Source organism: Corvus hawaiiensis, chromosome 9 (genome assembly GCF_020740725.1).
Source record: "Corvus hawaiiensis isolate bCorHaw1 chromosome 9, bCorHaw1.pri.cur, whole genome shotgun sequence".
NCBI lineage: Eukaryota > Metazoa > Chordata > Aves > Passeriformes > Corvidae > Corvus > Corvus hawaiiensis.
The window spans coordinates 28,803,963-28,825,844 of NC_063221.1; positions in this window are offsets into that span (position 1 = coordinate 28,803,963).

The following is a 21,882-nucleotide window of genomic DNA, read 5'->3' on the forward strand; positions in this document are numbered from 1 at the left end:
ACCTGGCTTGCGGGAATGGGTTTGTCTCTGCCTTTCCTCTCCTGGCTCTTTGGAAGGTTCCAGTGACTGATCTCACTCAGGTCTCATCCCCACCCTGCAAGTCCTACATTTCTCACCACCTGCAGCTTCCCATGCATGTTTACTCTCTCCTGCCTCGAGCTGGGGGCACTGTGCTCCTGCTGGCACAGACCTTGGATCCCACTTGTGCAGGTGGAAGTGAGTCTCAGCCTTGGGGCTGATCATGGCTCCAGGAAAGATCCAGACAGAGAGGATCTGCCATGATGTGCTGGGGCTTAGACCCCACCCTGTACCCCAAGCATGATATGGTGCTTTCTCCTTTCTTCCCTTCATAAAAGGTTAATTTATGGTTAATTTGGTTGTTTTGCAAATTTGTATCAAACACCTTCATTTTTACCCTGTGAAAACAGAATTGTAAAAAAGAAAAAAAAAGCAGCTGAATTTCAACAAGTTTGAATCAGAAAGCTTTCTCTTCTATTTTATTTGAAACATCTCTTTCAAAAATCCTCTGAAAAAATCTGCTTTTCAATCCAAACTTTTTGTTTGGTTTTGTTCTTTTTTTTCCTGGAATATCCTTCAATTTTCCTAGTATGACCAAGTGTATCTTTCCTGCCTCCCCTCTAAAAACAGTCTGTAAAGAAAATATAATCTAATTTTGGGCTGAGCAAAGCCATTGATTCATCTCAGCAGAAAAAGCTGCATGCTTCTCAGTTCTCCAAAGAAAATCTTTATTTTTTTTCTCTCTTTTTCTCTTTGTCCCACGGTTTCCCCCTTTGTTCCATGAGGTCGACTTGGGACAATTCCTCCCCTCCCCAGTTTTCAGTATTACAAAAGTGGACCAGAAAAAGCAGCCGTTCAGCTGCTCCAACCACAATCTAAATGGGAATGAGAAGATATTTCAGCTGTTTCTCTTGGTTTCCATTTTTTCCCAGTTTCTGGCTCAGCAGCTCCCAGAACCTATTACACTAATTGTTCTTTTCCAAAGTCCGACTGTCAACAAAAAGCAGGGAACCAGTCTAACAATTTCAACTGGAATTTCCACTGCTTTGGTTCATTCCTGGTTTTGATTTTCACAAACTTCTTTGCCCCCCGAGAAATTTGACATTTTGAGATATTTCCCAAACTTAAATTTGGTCCCATAAACTCTTCCTGTGACAAACATGCAATTCATTATCACGAGTGACACTTCACGGTGGGGCAGATACAAATGTCTCCCTCATTATACGACTTCCAATCTGCGATGAGAGAATTAAAGTGTTAGTGTGGAATTATATGGAATCAGGACGAGGTGGAGCCAATGGTGTGAGCTCCTCAGTGCAAACCCAGCTCCTCAGGTTTCCAGAGGAACTTTTCCTCCACATATATACTTAATTCCTGGCCAAAATGCCCCTTTTCCAGCCAAAATTCATCTTACAAATGCAATGCACATCGTCAAAGGGAATGCTTGGGCTTGGTTCAAGACAATTGTCAATATGTTTTTCCAGTGTTCCCCTAATGGGAAATGCCTCTTCCAGCAGCACTTTAACTGCTTGGTTGTGTCCAGGATGCTGAAACACGTGGCAGAAACAATAAACTGGTACCATGACGTCTTTATATTATGTGTACTGAATTGTTTGAGTTATTGAGTAAAGTCAGATCAGTGTTTATCTACATTTTGCATCACCCGCTGGCACACTCAGCTTGCAGGGAATAGAATAAATCAGGTGCTTAAAATTAGCCACTTGCTTAAGGGCTCTGTTAAAATACAACCTAAATGTTACTGCAGATTTAGGAGGCACTTGAATTTTCCCTAGCAGAGAGATGTGGGAGTGGGATATGGGAACCTCTGCTTGGATAACCCCAGTGAGACCAAACCTGAGCGAAGCCCGGCTTAATTATTTTGTTCTCATTTCCCTCCAAATTTCTCTTTTCCTCTCTTTTGTCTCCTCCAGCCTAGAGCCTCCGAAAAAATGGAACAAATAAGAATCCAGGGTAATTGTTTGCAGTGCTGGGGAACTTTTCTGTGACGTGTCCCAGAGCTTCTGCCGCGAGCCAGGCGCTGGCAGCTGGTTTCACTTTGGAGCCATGTACGAGCTCGCAGCTCAGGCAGTTGTTATACATTTACAAACCTCTGTCACTCTGGGGCTCTGCCTCTGCACCCGCCTCACTTTGCTCCCAGTTTGTTGAGTTCTGCTTTGGTTTTCTTCTTTTTTTTTTTTTAACTCCCGTTCTTTTTTTTTTTTTTTCATTCTTTTCTCTTTTTGTTGTTTGCAGAACGAATAAACATGTTTTCACACGCAGGAATAAAGCCCTGGACACTCGTGGCTGCTGCTCTCCCTGTGCTACCACCCCTTCATGTGTATAAATTTAGCAGGGGGTCCAGGAGCTAAAATAGGAAGCACATGGTTTTGTGACTTTACAATCGAAATAAAGAAATCTAATATGACAGAAGAAGCATGTTGTTTATGGAACTACAGATTTCAGTGAAGGCCATCCCTACCAAATCATAATTAAAATTACCATAATGACCCCTGAGTTTCGTTTGTTGGGCTGGGAGGAAGGAAAATATGGATATTTTCAGTGGGTTGCGCTGAAACAATTTATTGAGAGCCACAGCTGGTTTTAATGTGCTGATGAGCTGGGAAAACAGTCAAAATTGTACTCCAGTCAAGTGACTGTGTAATATCTGAGGGCAGAACCAGACCAAAATCTCTGTCATTTTATTTAATCTAATGAATAGCATTTTGTAACTGCAAAACATAATTGCTCTGCACATATGTTACATGCACACTTCACTAACAACACCCACAGTGCCACCACTGGAACGAATGAGAACACTTTGAGCCTGATTTATTTAACTCTTCTAAATTTTTTAAGACTTCTTTGGAATAAACCAAATAGTTGGTATGGAGATCTTCAGCAGCATTTATGGAGGCTATAGGAAGGAAACTCGTGTTCCTTGAAATCAAAATAATGGAATTTTTCTCAAGAAAAGCATTTTTACAAAATTATTTCTACCTTTTTAAGTTGATTTAGGTTTTACACTGGAGTTGCCTTTGAAGTCAGAGACACAAAACTAATCAACTTTAAAAGTAGCACATAAAATTAATGATTGCTGGAGTTGGCAGGCTGACTGGAAAACCAGGACTCTTCTGGCTTTTTCATTTGGAAAAAGCTTCAAAGCTATTGCCTGTATTTGACATTAGAACTAAGAGCTGAAGAGTGAGGGAGAAAAAAGGAAAATGCCTCCCAAATATCAGGTGCAAAGCAAATTTCATGGGACAGGAAACCCCACGCTGTGTTTGCCGCCTCAGATTTGGAGAAATCTCTTAAAGCAAATCTTTTTGCAAACCTCTGAGTCCCAGATTTTGTTGATTGTTCATTTGTTGGGGTTTTGTTTGGGTTTGTTTTGTGGTTGTTGATGTTGTTGTTTTTCTTCTGCATTTATATGTGAAAGCAAACAAGGGAATGGTTTGGGGGGAGTAGTAGAAGAAGCCACATAATAATTCATAATAAATCCATAGCTGTGCCTTCCCCAGAAGAACCACACGTCTGCAGGAATGACCAGCTTGTGTTATGAAGACACTGTTTGATTTGGCTAAACTTGCTTAAAAATCTGAAATCTGCTCCTTCCCCGAAGAGGCTCAGACTTGCTCACCCACCTTATGACCAAAACCAGCAGCTCAAGCATTTCATTGCACTTTTTGTTTTCCCTGTAAAACAAAGCAAATTTTTCTGGGAGAGGGGAGCAAAGGACAAAAAGAATTACCTGCTTTATACCTTCATTAGTGGAAAATTAAGTTCTCCCCCTGCTCTGAGGAGGCAGCTGGGTGTGGGGTTGGTGATGGAAGACAGCTGCAAACAAATGTGTTGAGTGAATTAATGTACTGTGTGATGGTGGAAAAAGAGCTCAGCTCTGCAGGACAGATTTGGTTATCACGGGTTGAGCAAGGCTGAGAGAGGGGCAGCAGAGGCTGTCTGCAAGTTCAGCTGCAAACTGTGCACTAGTGATTGAAAAATAAGGAAAAGATGTCACGAGAGAGAGGAAAAACGGAAGAGAATATGCGTTTGGAGCAGAAAAACTGGCAAAATATGAGTTGCTATAAGTTGGATTCTTGTTTTCTCGAGTGGATTTGGCTTCAAAAGCAATTAGCTTCTTGTCACATGCTGGGGCAGCCGTGCCAAACAGTTCAACAACACATTATTTTTGTCATTGCACAAAAGGTGATATTGAGCCCAGAATAACTGTTTCCATTTATGACTTTGGCTTTTGGCCTAAGCTCAAAGGAAGTGAAAAAAAAAAAAAAAAGAAAAGAGTGATATCCTTTTCTGAAGGTCTTGGGGCACTTGAGTCTCAGATGTTGGTGTACAAGAAAGTTTACCAGGGTCCCAGTGTCAATAGAAAAGCCAGATCCCCGAGAGCTTTATTTGGGTGGTTTGGCTGTTCACTGGGGAGAAAGCCCAGCGCAGAAGCCGCGTGGGATCAGGAACTGAGGCCCCAGTGGTTCCTTAGTCCTACACCTACCAAAGCTATTTCTAAGATGTCAGCAACTTCAGGAGGAAGAGGAAGGCTGAGTAGCCAAGATCTGTGCATGCTCCCAACCCACCAGCTCTGAGCATTATTCCAGCCCCCACTGAGGCACAGCCTCAGAAGTGTTCCTTAAACACTCCAGGAAAATACTTTGGTCCCTTAATGTGCTTGCACAACACACTGAGAAGGGCGACAGAGTTCTTGCCTGCTAAAAGAAATTAGTGTTTAACCTGAATATTGATTAAGCCAACAAATCATGCTGACCAGGCTGCAATAACCAGAGGTACCCACAGGGATAAATGCCAGGTAAAAGAGGGTTTTTGCTTGTAGGGGAAGGGAGAGCACACTCAGGCTGGAGGTATATGTGGAAATGGATTTAATAAACACCTACTGAGTCTCCCTCCTACTTCCCTGCCTGTAAATATCCACTGTGGTATTTTAATCATGATGTTTTTAATAATACAAGAAAATCTTATTAATAATTCCATTTTGGAATGTTTCTGCTTAGTCAACTCCAGGGCAACAGTTAAACTTGACACAACAGTGTTTGCTTTAAAATTGTGTGGGCCATGCCAGTCCATGGGGGTGATTCATTTGCTGGCTAATTAACAAATGCCTAATGTAAATTTAACATTCACTTTGACTTACATTCCTGCAACCCAAACTTCTTTTTTGATTGGGGTACCTGTAAGTGGAAGCCAAATATTTTCCTTGGTGGAGCCAAGGGGATGGCATATGCTACTCGTTTAGATTTCCATTTCCTTTGCATCTTTTCAGGGGCTGAAATTCAGGCGTTAACATTTCCGAACACAAGGTCATTTTTGTATGAAAATTTGCAAATAAACCCCCCAAGATTTTGTAGTACTACTAGAAACCGAGTTCTTTCATTGGCAAAAAAGAATGTGCCCTGTGAAGTTCCGCCTGTTCCTTCTTCCCAAATTCCTGGTAAATATGTAATTACCCAATTTGGCTTTAAGAGGATTTTGTGCCTTTGCTGTGCTGAGCATCCCTGGGAGCTGGAGAACCAAGCCAAGCCATTGCTCAATGAAGAGGAGCTTTGGCTCCTGGTCACCTCTCAGCTTCAATAATGTCCCCATTCTCCCAGATGGTGCCTTTTTTGTTTCCAGGCATTAATGTTTCTGGAATATGGTAACACTGACCGTGACATAAACAGGATCATAGCTTTCCCAAAGGCCCATGTAAGAAGATAAACAACTTAATCCTGGAAAGAGACAGCAGGCTTCTGCAGCCAACCAGGAATATGCTCCCCAAAGGCTGGGAAATGCTGGGTAAACGACTGCAAAAGAAAAACAAAAAATGAGACGTTGGGGGGGTTTGAAGGTGTGAGGCTGAGGTTTGGAGCATGAAATAGTCTGGACTTGGATGATTCCCATCACTGGGTTCTGCACCATGAGCCCTGTCTGCTGCTCAGGGAGCAGCTTCTGGATATTTGCCTCTGCTCCTGGAAGGTTCCCTGTGAGGGCAGGACAGCACAGCTCTGCAGGAAGGGGACATGTCCATGTTCACCTGCGTTCCATGGTGCAGGTTTGAACGCTCTCAGGAGATGTCCAGAGGTGTCAAACTCAGCCTCATGCAGAGCCAGTGTGAGGCTGGATGTAGGAAACAGGCATCTCTCCAAGAGTCTTCCAACCTCTTCCTCAATACCTCCCCCTTTTCATCAGGTTGGGCTCCCAGGGCTGAAGGAGAAGGGTTTCTGGCCTGGACACCCACCCCATATGTTGCAGCAAGAACTTCTTCAGCTTAAATGCTGGGAAAACCCATGGTAAGCATCCATAATTTAATTTTAATTTTTTTTTTCCTCTTTTTTTCTTTTTTAAGGGAAGGATTGCAATTTTAAGGAACATCTTGACGTTAATGTCGTACTCCAACTGGCGAGCTTTTCCTGTTTCCCTTGGGGGGAAATACTTTCTTAATGGAGCTGGATTTTGGGAAGCCTGTCCCAGGAAGTGTGAGACAAGGAGCTCAGACCTCTCAGTGACATTTCTATCACTTCTGCTGTTTCACATCACAAGATTGGAAAGGTGACAGACACCCTTTTTCTAAGTTTCCAGCTCATCAAGGCAGAGCAAAAGCTGCTGAATCCTGTCAGGGGCTGCTGTGAAGGGCAATTAAGTCACGTTCCTGAAGAGCAAGGGAATCACCTGATGAAAGCCATATGCTGATGCTGGGCTCATCTAACACAGGTTTGATTTCAGGGTTGTTTGGAAATGACCCAATGGAGAGAGGGAAGGCTTGTGAGGACTCCTGAGAAATGCCTGCAGAGGATCAACCATCATCCTTTTTCACCAGGAGAGAGATCCAGACGTATCTGAGGGGATTTAGTTTAGAAATGGCTCTGCAATGTCTCGATAACATCATTCCGATGTGATTTCCAGCACCTCCTGGCTACAGCTCTGTCTCACTGAGGTGCAGAGATCTACGAAAATGTCAGGGGGGCTACCAAATTTTGAAATCTCTCAGTGATGTTAATGCACTTTTCACTTAGTTCTGTTGGAGGTTTGGGCCAGGTCTGTGAGTTGAGCTTGGAAAATCGAGGTTTTGCTCTGAATTTTGCAGCTCAGTCCTGTTACTGAGACACCCGAGAAGAAGGGCACAAAATATTCACAGGGGCTTTCTGTGGTGAGGGAGGGGTGCAGAGCCATGAAACACCACCTTGTTTTGTCAGCCAGCAAGGGAGCTGTGCTCTACCTGTGTGTGTTTATGTTTGGGCTGGATGTATACATAAAATATCTTTGCCCCTGCTGCACGTTCTTCCGCCTTGGTGAGGCTGGAGCTGAGGAAACGAGAGCAGAAATTTCTTTTTGCAGCTTCCAAAAAACCAGAGTGCCTTTTTCAGATGAAAAATTCATGCCATCATTCGTGCTGGCTGGTGTCTCCTAGACTCCTGTGCTCCCTCATGGCACAGGGAAACCTATATAAAGAAATTTGGCTGGCTCTTGAAAAGCATAAATGAGAGGAACTGGCTGCGGGGAGAGGTTTCTGAGGGCTCGAGGAGGAGTTCAAACGCTTCGTTCTTCAGCTGCTGGAGATAAAAGTCCTGGTACATTCAATTTCCACTTTCTGCTGCTGCCAATAAGCAGGGGGGCTTCTTCCTCAGCCTCTTACCACCGCAGAAATAACAGAGATAAAGCTAGCAAAATAAATAAACGCTTTGTGGCTGGAATAGATAATATTTTCACCAGCTGAATATTAAAATATCAAAGTTCAAGGAAAGGATATATAATTATGGGCCTTTGAAGTTCAATAAAGGTCTGTTTCATCAACATGGTAGTTGGCATTTCAAATGCAAAGATAGAATGATAATATTGCACTGGCATTTCTGACCCACTGAGAATAAGTCAGGAGGAGAAGGAAGCCCTTTAAGACAGAAGCCATTTAGAGTGTGGCTGATTAATTACCCTACCCCAAAATGATCTGTCCCTGACAGGAGATTGTTGCTTAGCTTCATTTTTCTCCCTTTTACTCCTGCCATATTTTGAGTTAAGAAGGATTGTTTGGCCCAGTAGGAGCAGGTGATGCGAAACACTGAAATGAAGGGGCTCTTCTGCACCAGTTATGTTCCAGTAATAAATATCCATGGTTGAAACAGAAGATCTAAATCCTCCAGTCCAATAAACTGTGGCTGAACTTCGTTTGTTTGTTGCCAATTTCTAAACCAGGGCTAAAAATCTCAGCAACATTTCTGTGTGCTGTGAATTTTTGACTCCACCCCATGGCAGGTAAAGAAAAATCAGCGTTGAGACAGGACATACAGTTCTGAAACAAATTTTGTTGAGGAACATCACCTTCTTCTCCCCAGGCCCAGTCTAGAGGCACTGCCTGCTGCCTCCAGGCTTGTGGGAGCTGCAGCAGTGACGGATAATAAGCTGTTTTCCCACCTTATTTCCCAGGATGCAGGACAGCACCTGGCCCATTGTTGGAGATGAGCCCTGGCTCACGCAAAGGCTGGAGGGGAAGTTTTTGGGCTCCCAAAGGCACCACGTCAGCTTGGGTAAGGAGAGTTTTTGAAGGAATGTTGTAAGATACGTAATCAAAATATGCTTTTTTATTTTTTTTTTATTTTTAGTTTTTGTAACAGTTAAAGGAAGATGTTTCACTGCAATCACAATGAACTAAAAAACCCCTTTTCTGAGGATAAACTAGGCTGGAAGAAAAGCTGTTAAAACCAACTGAAGGTTTATGAGTGCCCACAGTGTTTATACCATGCGGTTCTTGTACTCAGAAAGAGTTTACTACATTTAGGTTGTTTTATTTTTTAATAGACTGTCGTCACATTTGGGTACATTTTCCATTTCAAATTAACATCCAGGCCAGTTTTGTGGTTGGGAAAGACAAGCAAGAGCCCTCAGCTACATGTCAGCGGAAGAGGAGCTTTTATTTGAGGGTAGGGATGTCGAATGACCCCACAGCTTCCTGTTAGTGTTTTAATAGCAGGACTTTCCCACCTGGTCTTGGCTAGAAAGTCAAGCTTGTATGGCCGTGTGGAGACTCAGTAAAAGTGTGAGCAGAGTGTCCATATCCGATTTCCTAGGTAAAGTGTGTTACATTTTGTTTTTGGTTCAAAGTGGGAATCAGCCTGTGGGGAAGAAATGGCCTTTCTCAGCATACCTTACATTCATGGGAGGTCTTGAACATGATGTTTCAAACTTCCCAGAGGAGTAGAAAAGAAAGGAAAGCTTCTGAACGAGGCAGTTTCTTTTGCTTTTCAGCGTGCACGCTCGGCAGTGTTCAGGAGACCTAAGGGTTATGTGCAGATTGGAAAATGCCAATAAATTTTTGCCCTGACTCCAGGGAAAGTTTCCATCAATGACTTCCAGGCTGGCATTCCCATCTCTTCAGGGCTGGGAGGCTCCATTACTCTCCATGCAAAAGGGCTCTGGTGCTTCTCGGCTTTTCTTCGAGCACCTCGGTATAAAATGTGTCTGACTCTGGAATAATTTATTGCATCTAAAAAGCCAGGTTGGATGGAACTTTGAGCGACTTGATCTAGTGGAAGGTGTCTCTGCCCATGGCAGGGGAGTGGAATGAGATGATTTTTAAGGTCCTTTCCAACCCAAACCATTCTATGACCCTTGCTGTCATAATTCAATGATGGTTTGAAGGTCATGGATATCTTGTTGTAAGTCAGAGTGCACTTCCTGGGGTTTAGTCTATCCATCAAGGATGCAACATACAGGGGGGATGCAGGTCCCCTGGGAAAGCCTCTTGATCCCCACACCCTGAGCTCCTTAGCCCTGACTGTGCTCTGGGGGCTTTCAGAGAGGACAAAGAATTCATTCAGGAAGTGCCTCGAACCAAAACCCAAATTATTGTAATGAAATCTAAATGAAACCATAATACAAGAGAAATAGCAAACAGGGATTTCCTCTCTTTTATGGTAGAACTGGCAATTTAAATTTAAAAAGTCAATATCAGTGAGTGATACACAGTTCAAAGGAGAGTCAGAGTGTCCTGCTTCTGCCAGAGAGGCATTCAGCTGCAGATTCAACCCTGTAGGCTTTTCTCTGCATGTAGACCTTTTTTTTTTATCTGTCAGCTGCTTCTACTAAACCACTTTAAATTAAGTCTTGGTCAATGTCAGAGTTGAGATCTGTTTTATAGGGATGTATTTGTGGAAAAGCATCCAAATACCTGCCTCAGAACTTGTCAGCTATAACTATATTCTCAGCAGACGTTGAAAGCCATAAACCTCATGCTGAGGGCTTTGAATATTACTTAAGAGCTTAAGCCATGTTCTTGGAATGAGTTTATGAGAAAAACCCGGAGGGACTCAGCAGCAGGCAGGGGAAACTGCAGCTCTCCTTCCTTTTCTCTGGGTGGGGGGAAGGAATCCCAACAGATAGAAATGGCAAAGCCTTTTCCAAACAAGGCAGAACTTAACTTGCAGGAAAACTCCAGAAAATACCGAAAGCCAAATGCTGTACTACGTTAAGGTGCACATGATGGAGGGAGAGGTGGGATGCGTTGGTCAGACTGAAAGGGGAAGCATTTTCTGCATGTTAAAAGAGCTTATTATAATGAAACTAATTGCTTGGCCCTCAAATTATCTGATTTAGCTGGTTGTCCTTCTTCAGCTGGCTCTGATCCCTTTCTGACACCACAGACAAGAGCAAGCAAGCAGCTCTGATTTAGAAATGTCAACGTGGTTTAGGTTAGGGAGTGTTTGTAATAATTATGAATTGCCTTCATGGTTTGTTTGCTTTCCATAGCAATTGAGAGAAGACAGCAGCTGACAGCTGTGGAAATTTCTGGTGTTGTTCCCCTCATATAGGACAACATGGATCTAATTAGCATGTGCCAGCAGCACTGTATTATTAAATTAATAATAATTAGAAAGCTATTTTCACCTGTGCTAATGTAACACTATTTGTCCTAAAGCGTGTTAAAGCATTAAGCCTTTCAAGTCTCTAATGACACCAGCTTTACAAATGGGCAAACTGTGATGAGAGGCAGAGGCTTTCCCAGATGCACAACAAATACTGAGGATCACTGTATTAAATAACTTTCTTTTTTTTTTTTTTTTAAGGACTGTGGAGGGAATCAGCGTTATTGAAAATAAAGCAGAGACTGTCTGGGCTATGAACAGATTCTGCTAGTGCTGTGCAAGACAAGCACAGGGATTTTTAACAGATCAGCCAAGAGATTTGCTCTCAAAAAATCCCCTACAGACCTACTAGGATTCCTTTTGCCCCCTAAGCAACAGTGGAATGGAGATGATTATTGAATTGCTATTCTGTGTTAGGCTTAGCTGGAGTGATTATGGTTGATATTCTTAGAGGAAGTAGATAGACCATAAGGAAACACATTGGAGTCTAAACTATACTGCATCCACACAAAATATTTGCTGTGGTTGAGTTTGTACCTGTTGAAACGTGATCCTTTAACTTAATTTCTGTTTATTTTTGGCATTGTTAATGGCAGGAGACAGCAACATCCTTCTTTGAAGGTTGTGTGCCATTCCTGGAAACACAGAAGAAATAAATTTTTACCAGGGCGACACCGTTTATTATCATTATTCCCAGATATTTGTTTTTATTATAGTGGGGTAGATAAGGCCAACTGGGGTCAAATTGTCTGTGTGAGGCATCTTATTGGGAAAGATGGTCAGGACCTCAGGAACAATTGCAGTTCAATGGATGCCTGGGTTCAGCAAAGTGTTTGAGCATGGATTTAATTGTAACCACATGCATGAACTCCTTTGATGCTGCATCATATCGGAAGCTGTGATACAAGACAACAATTAGGCATATCCAGCAATACTGTGGTCCATGGATAGACAGGGGAGCAAGGAGCTGGGAGGACATTACACAGGCCAAAGAGATGAAAGATTATGCCCTTTTTCCTTGTTGCTTTGTCTGTGAGGAGACAGGAGGCTGGTCAATGAGAAGTAGAACACTTAATCCCACCAGAGCCACTCTATCCCACAGTGGTCAAAGGAAGCTGACATGCAGGTGCGCATGGCAGCGGGGTCAGGACTGCAGACTGAGAGCACCCTGGCCATGTGTGAGTGCTGCTGGAGCTGGTGGTGCCATTCTTAACCCCCAAAGCAGAAGTGATGATCAAATGTCTCCCTCTGAAGTAATTCGCCAGCAGAGGTGCAGTTGCTCCACAGGTCAGCATCTCTGGCCAGCTTTAACTGTGTGAGTTTGTGGCCATGTCAGCAAATTGCTGGTGCTCCCTTGCTCACCAGCTTTGGCTGTATTCTGTTAAAAGGGACAACTTGTACACAGGAACCTCCTCCATCCCCTTCTGAGATGGCGAGTGGCAGAGTGGCCATCTGGCATTTCCGTGCATCAGACAGAACTGGGACAGATTGTTAACATCTTCCCCGCGTGGAGCTGAGTTTTGCAACTGTCTGCATTTGCCTGTGATGTCAGGTTCTGCTGGGAGAAAGTTGTTCTGATCTTGTGTGTTTTGTAACAGATATTGCTGTGCTGGTGAATCTCTGCTGAGGGACTGCCCGCTCGCGTGTGAGGTGGAATTGCTGTCACTGCGCTCAGCACATCCAGTTTTACCTGATCAGTGCTGAGGGCTGGCTGAAGCCTCTGACAGCATCTGCCCATCGTTACTGAATCATTTTGAATCAGTTTTTTCCTTTCCTGCCTTTCTCGTGGTAGGAAGGCGGGAGGAAGTGGTGATTTTTGCAGAAGTTATTTGTCCTTTGTGAACCCTCTTTGAATGAACTGATGTGCTTCGCTCCATGCGCAATGAAACATCAGCACGGTGCCATCAAAGGGACGAGTTCTGCCCTCAAATGAGTGAGTGGGCAAGAAACTATGAGCTCTGCACATGTGTCTGATGTCCTTATGTGTCTCATCTGCTCAGCATCGAACTCAGAGGCTTAAATCTACAGGCTCAGTGCTGAGAATCTGTCCTGCAGTATTTATGGCTGTTGTTTGACTTTAATCTCAGCCGTTCATTTGCTTCCTGGTTCTCGTATAATTAGAACATATTAAACAGGAGCCAACCACAAGAAATATAAAAGGTTAACGCAGTTAGGAAATGTCAGTGGAATGAATACAGCTCACTAATTCACGGATTCTTTCTATAAATATTTCCACCAGCCAAAATATTGACTTTAACCTTTTCCATCTCCTGCATGTAAAGCTTTGTATTCCCTTGTCGCAGCAACAAATACCTCGGAGCGTGGGGATGGTGCTCGGCATAGGGCAGGCAGTCACAGTCTGCAGTGATGGTATTAATTAAGTGGCAGAGTCAGATTTCACCATGGTGAGGCACACCCAGAGATGGAGAACCAGGATGTAATGAAAATGAGCAACATGTTATAGCGGGGATCGCATAAAATTGTTTGGGATGACAGTTTGCAGCTGGTCCAGCAAATATCTAACCCCAAAAGGTTTTGCTGTGAGTAGCACAAGTGTTTGGATGTTTGGATTGAGAGATGTGGTGGGTCAGTGTCCTCTGCTGCTGGAGAAGTCCATATCTTGGATCTTTTTTAATGAATTGGTCAAAACCTATCTTAAAAGCTGTTTGTGTTCTCTTAACTCCAATTCCCAGAGTGGAAGGTGGTTCCATCACCTCCTGAGTCTAATGATGCAAAATTGGTTCTGGTGTCCCAGGATTCCTGAGCACCCTGAGCTGGTTTGCACGTGTCATGGAGGGGCTGACAGGCAAGGTTTGCTACTGACCTCCCATGGTCTGAGCTTCATTCAAGAAATCAGCAGCTCCTACCTGTGGCTGTTTCATGCTAAAATTTGACCCCTGCCCAGACTTCCTCAGGATGCTAAATGAAAGGGGATCCACTACTGTTTTCCTTGAATCCCTACCAAACTCCTGCCTGTTTGAGAGTTAGAGATAAATCTTTCTGTGGGTCTGTAGTACTAAACCCAACAGCTGCTCTCAGGGTTAGCTGTCCCCTGGGCTTTCCATGTGTGCGTGGGGCACAGCTGCCTGTGGAAAACATGTTATTCCCTTAATCTGCTTCCCTATGTGCTACCTGTGGTTTCAGCTGATAAGTGTTCTGGGTGTTTTCCTCCAGACCATCTCATAAAAGCAGCATGTGCTGTTAGAAAGCAGTGGGCTGCATCTTGGAAATTAAATCAGTCCTTCAAACAGCTAAGGACTGGAATGCAATTTTCCCCATGCAGTATTCCTGAACAGATTTTTGTATCTCACAGCCTGCTGGGGTGCCTGCACATCCTGGGAGCAGGTACTGGGGGTGTTTGTGTCACAAGATACAAACAATAAATCCCAGACTGGTTTGGGTTGAAAGGAACCTTAAAGCTCATCCAGTTCCACCCCCTGCCATGGGCAGGGAAACCTTCCACTATCACAGGGTGCTCAGACCTCCACCCAACCTGGTCCTGAACACTTCCAAGGACAGGGCAGCCACAGTTTCTCTGGGCAACCTCTGCCAGGGCCTCACCACCCCCACAAGGCAGATTTTTCCCCCAGTATCCCATTTAACCCTGGCCTGTGTCAGTGAGAAGCCATTCACCCTTGTCCTGTCATTCCATGCCCTTGTCCCAGGTTCCTCTCCAGCTCTCTTGGAGCCCTTTACGCACTGGAAGGGACTCTAAGGTCTCCCTGGAGCCTTCTCTTCTCCAGGCTGTATAAATCTGGGCCCAATATACGTGTGGGTGTACACAGACCTCCTGTATCTTTAATACCAACTCACAGCACTGGTGTAATACCAGGCTCATGACGGAAATCAAGATTTGCCTCGAACTGAATGTATCTTTTGTAAAAGGAACCACAGTGAAGCAACCCAATGAGACACACAGTTGTTTTTTTATAAGGTTTTATACTGCTTTCATCCTCCTGGGATGTGTGTGCTTCCCATTAGTGAATTCCCCACCAACCTTGTCATCTGTCACAAGTGATTTTCTCTTTCTCATCTTATCTCTCCCAGAGGAGAACTGGTTCTGAACAGAATTCAGTTAAGTTTGGGGGGTAGGGAGCAGGGAGGGTTGGTGGGGTTTTTGTTTTCTATATTTCTGTGCAAGTGCCCCCTGCTCAGTGCTTGTGCTGGGAAAACAAGGCTAAAGATGCATTCCTTTCTCTGCCTTTGGGGGCAGGTGACACGTGTGGTGGGTTGCATCAGCACCTGGGGCTTTTTGCACGTGAAAAAAGCATTCCAAGATCTTGCCAGGACCTTTTAAATCTTCTGGTCTTGCTGCTCTTTACCAGTTTAGTGGGTTAGATGTGATCAAGTCACTGGAGTGGAAATGCATTGTTACCCTGCCCCATACCTTGAGGCATGGCTGGAAAGGGTTGGTGCTGAATATTTCCAGACTCAAACCATCTGAAAAACAGCAGCAATTTTGAGCAGAGATTTTGAGGTTGAGGTGGTTCTGTTGTGTTGTAATCCTCTCTCCAGTACTGGTTGGCAGCACTCTGGCTGAAACCTCCACCTGTCATCTTGTGGGTGCCAGTGATGCAACTTCAGTCCAGCCCTCTGAATTATATGGAAAATGTTATTTCTTTTCCCTTAAAAAGAGCCAATTCACGCCTGGGCATGAGGGTAGGTGCATGGAAAGTCACCTGGGAGTAAAACCTGCATCTGCCTGGGGTTTCACCACCACATCTATCCACTGTCACATTAATTAAGAATTATTTCCCCCTCCCCCCCCCCCCCCCCCCCCCCCAAATCTTCCTGTGAAGTCGGCTCCACTGAAAACCACAAGGGCTGAGTCACTGCGCAGACCCTTGTAGCACATAACCACCTGGGGGATTATTTCCTCGGTGGAATAGCTGGAAAATCAAGTATGTCTGGCCACTGGAAAGGAGAAGGAATTCCTCCCTGTATCCAAAACCACGGGGAGGTGAGCCATGGCTGGTGGCCAGCTGCAGGGATGAGCCAGGAAGGCCAGGTGTTCTGCTTCGTTGAACACCTCTGGTGTTGGGCAAGGCACCACTCAAGACTTTGTCATCATCTGCTCCTTCGAAGAGGTTTTCTCCTGAGACAGCCTGGGTTTTGGCTTGGCGCTAAATCATGTCAGAAAGGTGTTTCTCATTGTGCCAATTATCATCAAGGAGCAGGGATTAGCTTCCTTTCTTGTGTTGCATGGGGATAATTTGGCGTTGGCATGACTTCTGAGTCGTTCTGATTGAAATGATTTAAAAGCTGAGGCCATGGCAGGGCTCCTTACAAATATCCCCTTCAGCAGCACTTGCTGTTCTGTATTTTCAAGGCATCCCAGAGTGTTTTGACTTTTCTCAGGCAAAAAAAAAAAGAAAAAAGAAAAAAAAAGAAAAAAAGGAGAAGAGGCCCCAGCTAAGCTTGGAAATGCTCATGCTTCTTGCTTGAGAGCAGGTTATTTACTGTTGTTCTTGGCGTGGGAGCAGTTCCAAGGCCATGAGCCTGGGTTTGGCTTGTTCTCATGGCTGCTTGGCAGCACAGAGGTTCCTGCTACACCAGAGGGGACAGAACCCCCCATCCCCACATCAGCTCGGACGCGTGTTGGAGAGATGATTTAATCATCTCTGATAACTGGTGAACCAACCAGATAGATGTTCCCGATATTCAAGGAGTGAAATCATCCTCCATGTGCTCAGAAAGTCTTGTTTGTCTACTGAAGTCAAGGCTAAAGATGCAAAACTGCATGTCAGCCTTATTTCTAGCTGGGCTGCCAGCATGGGGATGGTTGCTTTGATCAGTGAAGTAGGGAACAACTCCTTATAGAGAGATTTCAGACTCTATGTGGGTGGGAAATCTGGGAAATCTCCTGGTGGAAGAATGCTAGTCTTGGTATCTTTCATAATAATACGAAATAACTTAAATATGAAAACTTCTACTTTTGCTACAAATGGCATAATATTTCCTTAAATTATGATCCTCTGGATCTGTTTTTCTGTACAGGCCTTTTCATCTTCAGATGTCTTTCCAAATTTTATCTGACTGAACTGCCTTAGAAACACAATAAAATTGAGGGCAAAATACTGCCTTTCTTTGTTTCCTCCTAGGTAACTTCAGTCTTTCATCCTCATTTTGGATGAATGACTCTAGTTCTTCATAAAATTTCTTTTAGCATCCTGGTAAGAATTCCCTCTGGAATAGTTTATCATGATCTGTAACACGAATATGAGGATAAGACTGACTGCCTTTCAAATTTTAACCTCAAAATTTTCATCTGTCTTGGAGCCTTCCTTTGGCAGTTGTCATCAAAGACCCCGTTAGTGCCTCTGTCAAGCTGCAGGCAGGGGTTCTGTTACAACAGGAGTGGTCTGGGAGCCAGTGTTAATCCTTCAGCTTCCCTTTAGAGCGGGATCTGAATGTGTGCTGGTGTTGTGGAGTGAAACCTGTGCAACAGATTATGGACCCTGGTCTACTCTCCACCACCCCATTGTTGGTTCCCAAGGAATGCAGAGGTTTTGCTCGCCTCCGAGACCAGACAGCTTTTAAAAATGCTGTTGGGACTCGGTTTCCTCATTTATCAGGGCAAAAAGGCAGCAAGAGGGGCTGCAGGTCCCTTCTCCCCTTGGCTTTACCTGGAGGAACACAGGTAAGGTACAGTAGCTGTAGCACATTGGGAATGTGTCTGTGCTGGCCCAAGTGGAAGCCACAGGGCTTGATGCAGAAATTATCAGCTGAGACTGTTTGGTTTGCGTTTCATAGGGAGCTGGATGGGACTGCAACATTCTCTTCTGGTTCTAAAAGTCTGTCAGAGGTAAAAATGTACAATTTAGGCCAGCCACCTCTGGTGTTCCTGGGCAGCTATGGTGGCTGCATGGAAGCCTGATGGATGAAAGAGATGCACTGGAGGTGCTGTGCCTGAAGCATTGTGCATAAGCCCTGACTTATTTCTTCTGCAGCAAATGAACTTGCAAAATATTTATTTGGCTGAGATTTCCATGGGAACAAGACAACTGTTTTGTACTGGGAGGCATTTTTGCCTCTGGGAGTCCTTGAAAACTGGCAAAACGTGTGATACATAAATGTTCCAGTGCTGCAAGTCATGAGGAAAGGTACTGTGGACCAGCACCTGGGGCTGGAATGTGAAGTGATTTAATTCAACAATTACATTTGCAGAGATTTGAGTTGCCCAGGGTCTTGTACCTGTTGCATCTGCTGTCATTGAAACAAAACTCTCATACTGCTGCTGGATCAGTTGGAAGGCAGAAGTCTGGAGCCATTGCAAACAGGGCTCTCAGCATGTTTCAGAAGATGCAGGATATGCAGTCCTGTGCCAACACTGGGTGAATGTGGATCCTCTGGCACTGAAGAAGGGAGTGTGGACTGACATGGAGGAACTGCACCCAGGAGTGAGTGTGGTGTTGTGTGTGAGGTGTGTGTGGTTGTGCAAATGCAGGCCCACAGAAGGGATGTTTCTGCACCTCTGCACAGCCCAGATGTGCATGGGAAATGTGCACATGTGAACTGTGTGGGTGTTATTTGTGTAGCATCACAGCTGAGTGAGCAAACTTGTAACCCAACCTCGTCACTGGCTGGGGCCAAGCTATGAGAAAATGGTTAAAGCCATGGAGAAAGAGGATACACAGCCCGACTTAGAGGTAAAGTTTTTCCGTCTGACTCCAACTGGAGTTTGAACCATGTCCTAAGCTAATAACATTTACACCCATCAGAGGGAGGAGGCCTCGGCCCTGTAATGAGTCTGCAGTTTGTTCTGTGATACCTTTTTACTTTCTGCCATCTGAGCTGCTCATGCTCTGGACAACCTTGGATGGGTATTTATAGAGCGAGAATGTGTGAAGCCTTCACCCTTCAAACATGTGCTCAGCCTGAGGAGCTGTAATGATTCATGTCCTCGTCTAATGACCATTGATTATATGTGAAAAACTTGGATAAATCTTCTGAGAGGCTTAAAACACGATGTATATCTGGATTCCAAAACCCATATGGGTTGTGACTCATTTCTTCAGATGCTGTTCATAAAAACCAATTATATGGTCACTTTGGCTACCAGAAGGGATCTTTTCCGTTGCCCATTTGTTTCCTAATACTGTATTTTATGACTCTTAGAAAATCATGAAATGCTTACAAATTAGATAATATTTCTGGCAAGAAACATCTTCAGTGGAGACAGATCTGTGGCAGTTCAGTTAAAAGCAGGCTGGAATCCTAGGACACGCTGAAATTTTTAGCATTGATGTGCTGAAAACACCTGGCAGAAGAAAGGAGGAAGTGCAAAGCATCTGGAAAAAGAAGGGAGGCTGTGGAGGGAAGGGAGGGGGCAGCTGTTTGGTGGTTGGAGCACAGTGGCTCACTCAACTCTCTCATTCCTTGCCCAGCTCATGCAGCCTGATGTTTTGGCAACTGATGTCTACAATTCAAAGCTCAAATCATTGCACTGTGATTATCCACCAGCTCCTGTTGTCTGTGCAAGGCTTGAACACCATGTGATGGGAAGGGTGGTGGAGTTTGGCTCCTTGTGGGAAGGTGTAGGTGGCTGTGGCAGAAGAAGCTCCGTTGACTTCTGTAGTTAAAGTGTTAGAGAGATGAGGAGATGCTGAGAATATGGTTTGTGATACAAAATGCAATTGAGGTGTGCAAAGTCTTGATAAAAACGGTGTACTGATTTTCATGGGCATCTGATACTGCAGTGTGGTCCTCCCTGGGGGGTTTTAGGGACAGCTGAGAGTTGCTATTCCTTCTCTGGGCTAAACCATTTGAGACACTGGCAGCGTCTTCTTCCCACCTATAAACTGTACAGATTTTCTTCTGTCTTCTCTGTGAGTAGATTCTGCTTTTGTGTCACAGCATCCCAGGTCAGCAGCAGCAGCAGCGTTTGCCTGCTGAGGGAGGCAAGGACAGCACCTCTGAACCTCCAGTTCAGGATTGTTTTTGGTGGTGCCCACAGGATTGTGACTCTGGGCTGTAAGTATTAATGAAAAATATTCATTTAAAAGGAGCAAATCTGGAATGTATCCTTGTCAGAGAGCATTGCAGCTACTTTAGATAACACACTTTGTCTCCTGAATAAAGGAAGATTGATTACCGCGGATTATCTCATGCTCACTGAGTGTTTGCTCTGAATAAAATACAACTTAGCAACCAGCTGCCTGTGTATGTGAATCTGACAGATCCACCAACCTTTCCTGAAAGCCTTTTGATGTCCTGTGGCTGGTTGATTAGGAGTCCCTCAGGAGATCCAGGACTGCTCTTCAGATAAATCTCTTTTCATGCCCTGCCCTCGTAGCTCCACTGCCTGTCCCATGTGTGGGACATCCACTGACAGAAACCCACTCCAGAGCAAATGTTACCCTAACATAAACACATTGCTGCATTTCCTAATTTTATTTTTCTGGAGCAGTACATATAAATTGTTGTTTGCCCTTGCTGGGCTCTTTGAAACATTGCTCGGCCGCTGGCCGATCTTATCTTGCACAAATATTTACACACATTTGTACTTTGTAAGGCATGATTTAAATGGCCTTTGCTGGACAATTGAGGTGGTGCCTCTGTGATCCAACCCTCTGGTCCTGGGGTTGTGAGGGGGCCAGCCTGGGACATGTGTCCCATGGAGGATTCCTGCTGACTCAGCCAGAAGGCTGCCAGCGTCTCCCAGAAATCACCCACATTCCCATCAAAGCTTCTGCCACCTTTCTGAGCAGCTTCATCTGCTGTCTACCCAACGAGCACAGAGCTGCTGTTACAAGGACTTGTAGTGACAGGAAAAGGGGGAATGGCTTCAAATTAGATGGGATATTAGGAAAAAATCATTCCCTGTGGGGACCTGGCACAGGGTGCCCAGAGAAGCTGTGGCTGCCCCATCCCTGGCAGTGTTCAAGGCCAGGGTGGATGGGGCTTGGAGCACCCTGGGATAGTGGAAGGTGTCCCTGCCTATGGCAGGGGGTGGAACAGGATAATCTTTAAGGTCCCTTCCAACCCAACCCATTCTATGATTCTTTGATTCTGTTTTTACAACATTCCTTCTGACAAATATTAGGAGAACGTATTTCAAGCATTCCTCTGTGGAGGCTTTCACTCCAACGGAAGCCGTGCATTTCGGGCAGGAGTTGCTGGGTGAGGCTGCCCTCTCCAGAGAGCCAGACTGAACATTTGTGACGGCTCCTCTGGCCTTAAAACGCATGAATTTGTGCATTTCCGTGTTAAATGCATTTCTCTGTGCGTAAATCACCAGGCACTATTTACAGTGAGTCATCTGAAGGGAAAGATGCATCACTGCTGCGAGCTTGCTGGCAGCTCAGAGCTCACACTTGGTCAGAAATGGTGGGGAGGTCTTTGGGCTTGAATTTCTCCTGTTTAACCCTTTCTAAGATGTCCCAGGGTCAGTCCTGCTGCTCCAGTAATCAGCCATTATCTGGCTTTAGCCATGATTCAGCTTGTGCCGCTTCTTTTAAATCCCCAAACATAGACAGAGGTGGAAGCAGTGGGAACCAACTGGATGCAAACGATGGCAAAACCAACTCACAGTCAATCCAGTGATGGGTGATTCTGTTTTCACAGAGGCCACCAAACTTCACCAAAGCCCATTAAGGCTTCTGAGCCAGGTCAATGCTTCGTCAGGACGGCTGCGTGGTGAACTGTGCACCTAATGCACTTTTAATGAAAATGTTATCCTCTGGAGCCAGGCCAGGTATGGCTAGAGCAGGAGCAAAGACCCTCCTTTCCCTAGAAATCATGGGAAAAGATATTACAGCTATTTCATAAGCTTGTATGTTTTAAAAGTCTAAGAAATCCAGCCCACATCAACAGCAGAGCAAGCAGGCTGCTACACGGACACGTCATTTAATCACAATTTAATAAGGCTCCTGTATCAGACTTTCGTAATGAAACTTTTGGGCAGATCCAAACAAAGGGGTCACTGTGGGAGAGAAGAATGCAGCCTTTGATTCAGGGTTTCTTTTTAGGGTTCATGACGGTTCGTTTTCAGCGAGCTGCTGGCGAA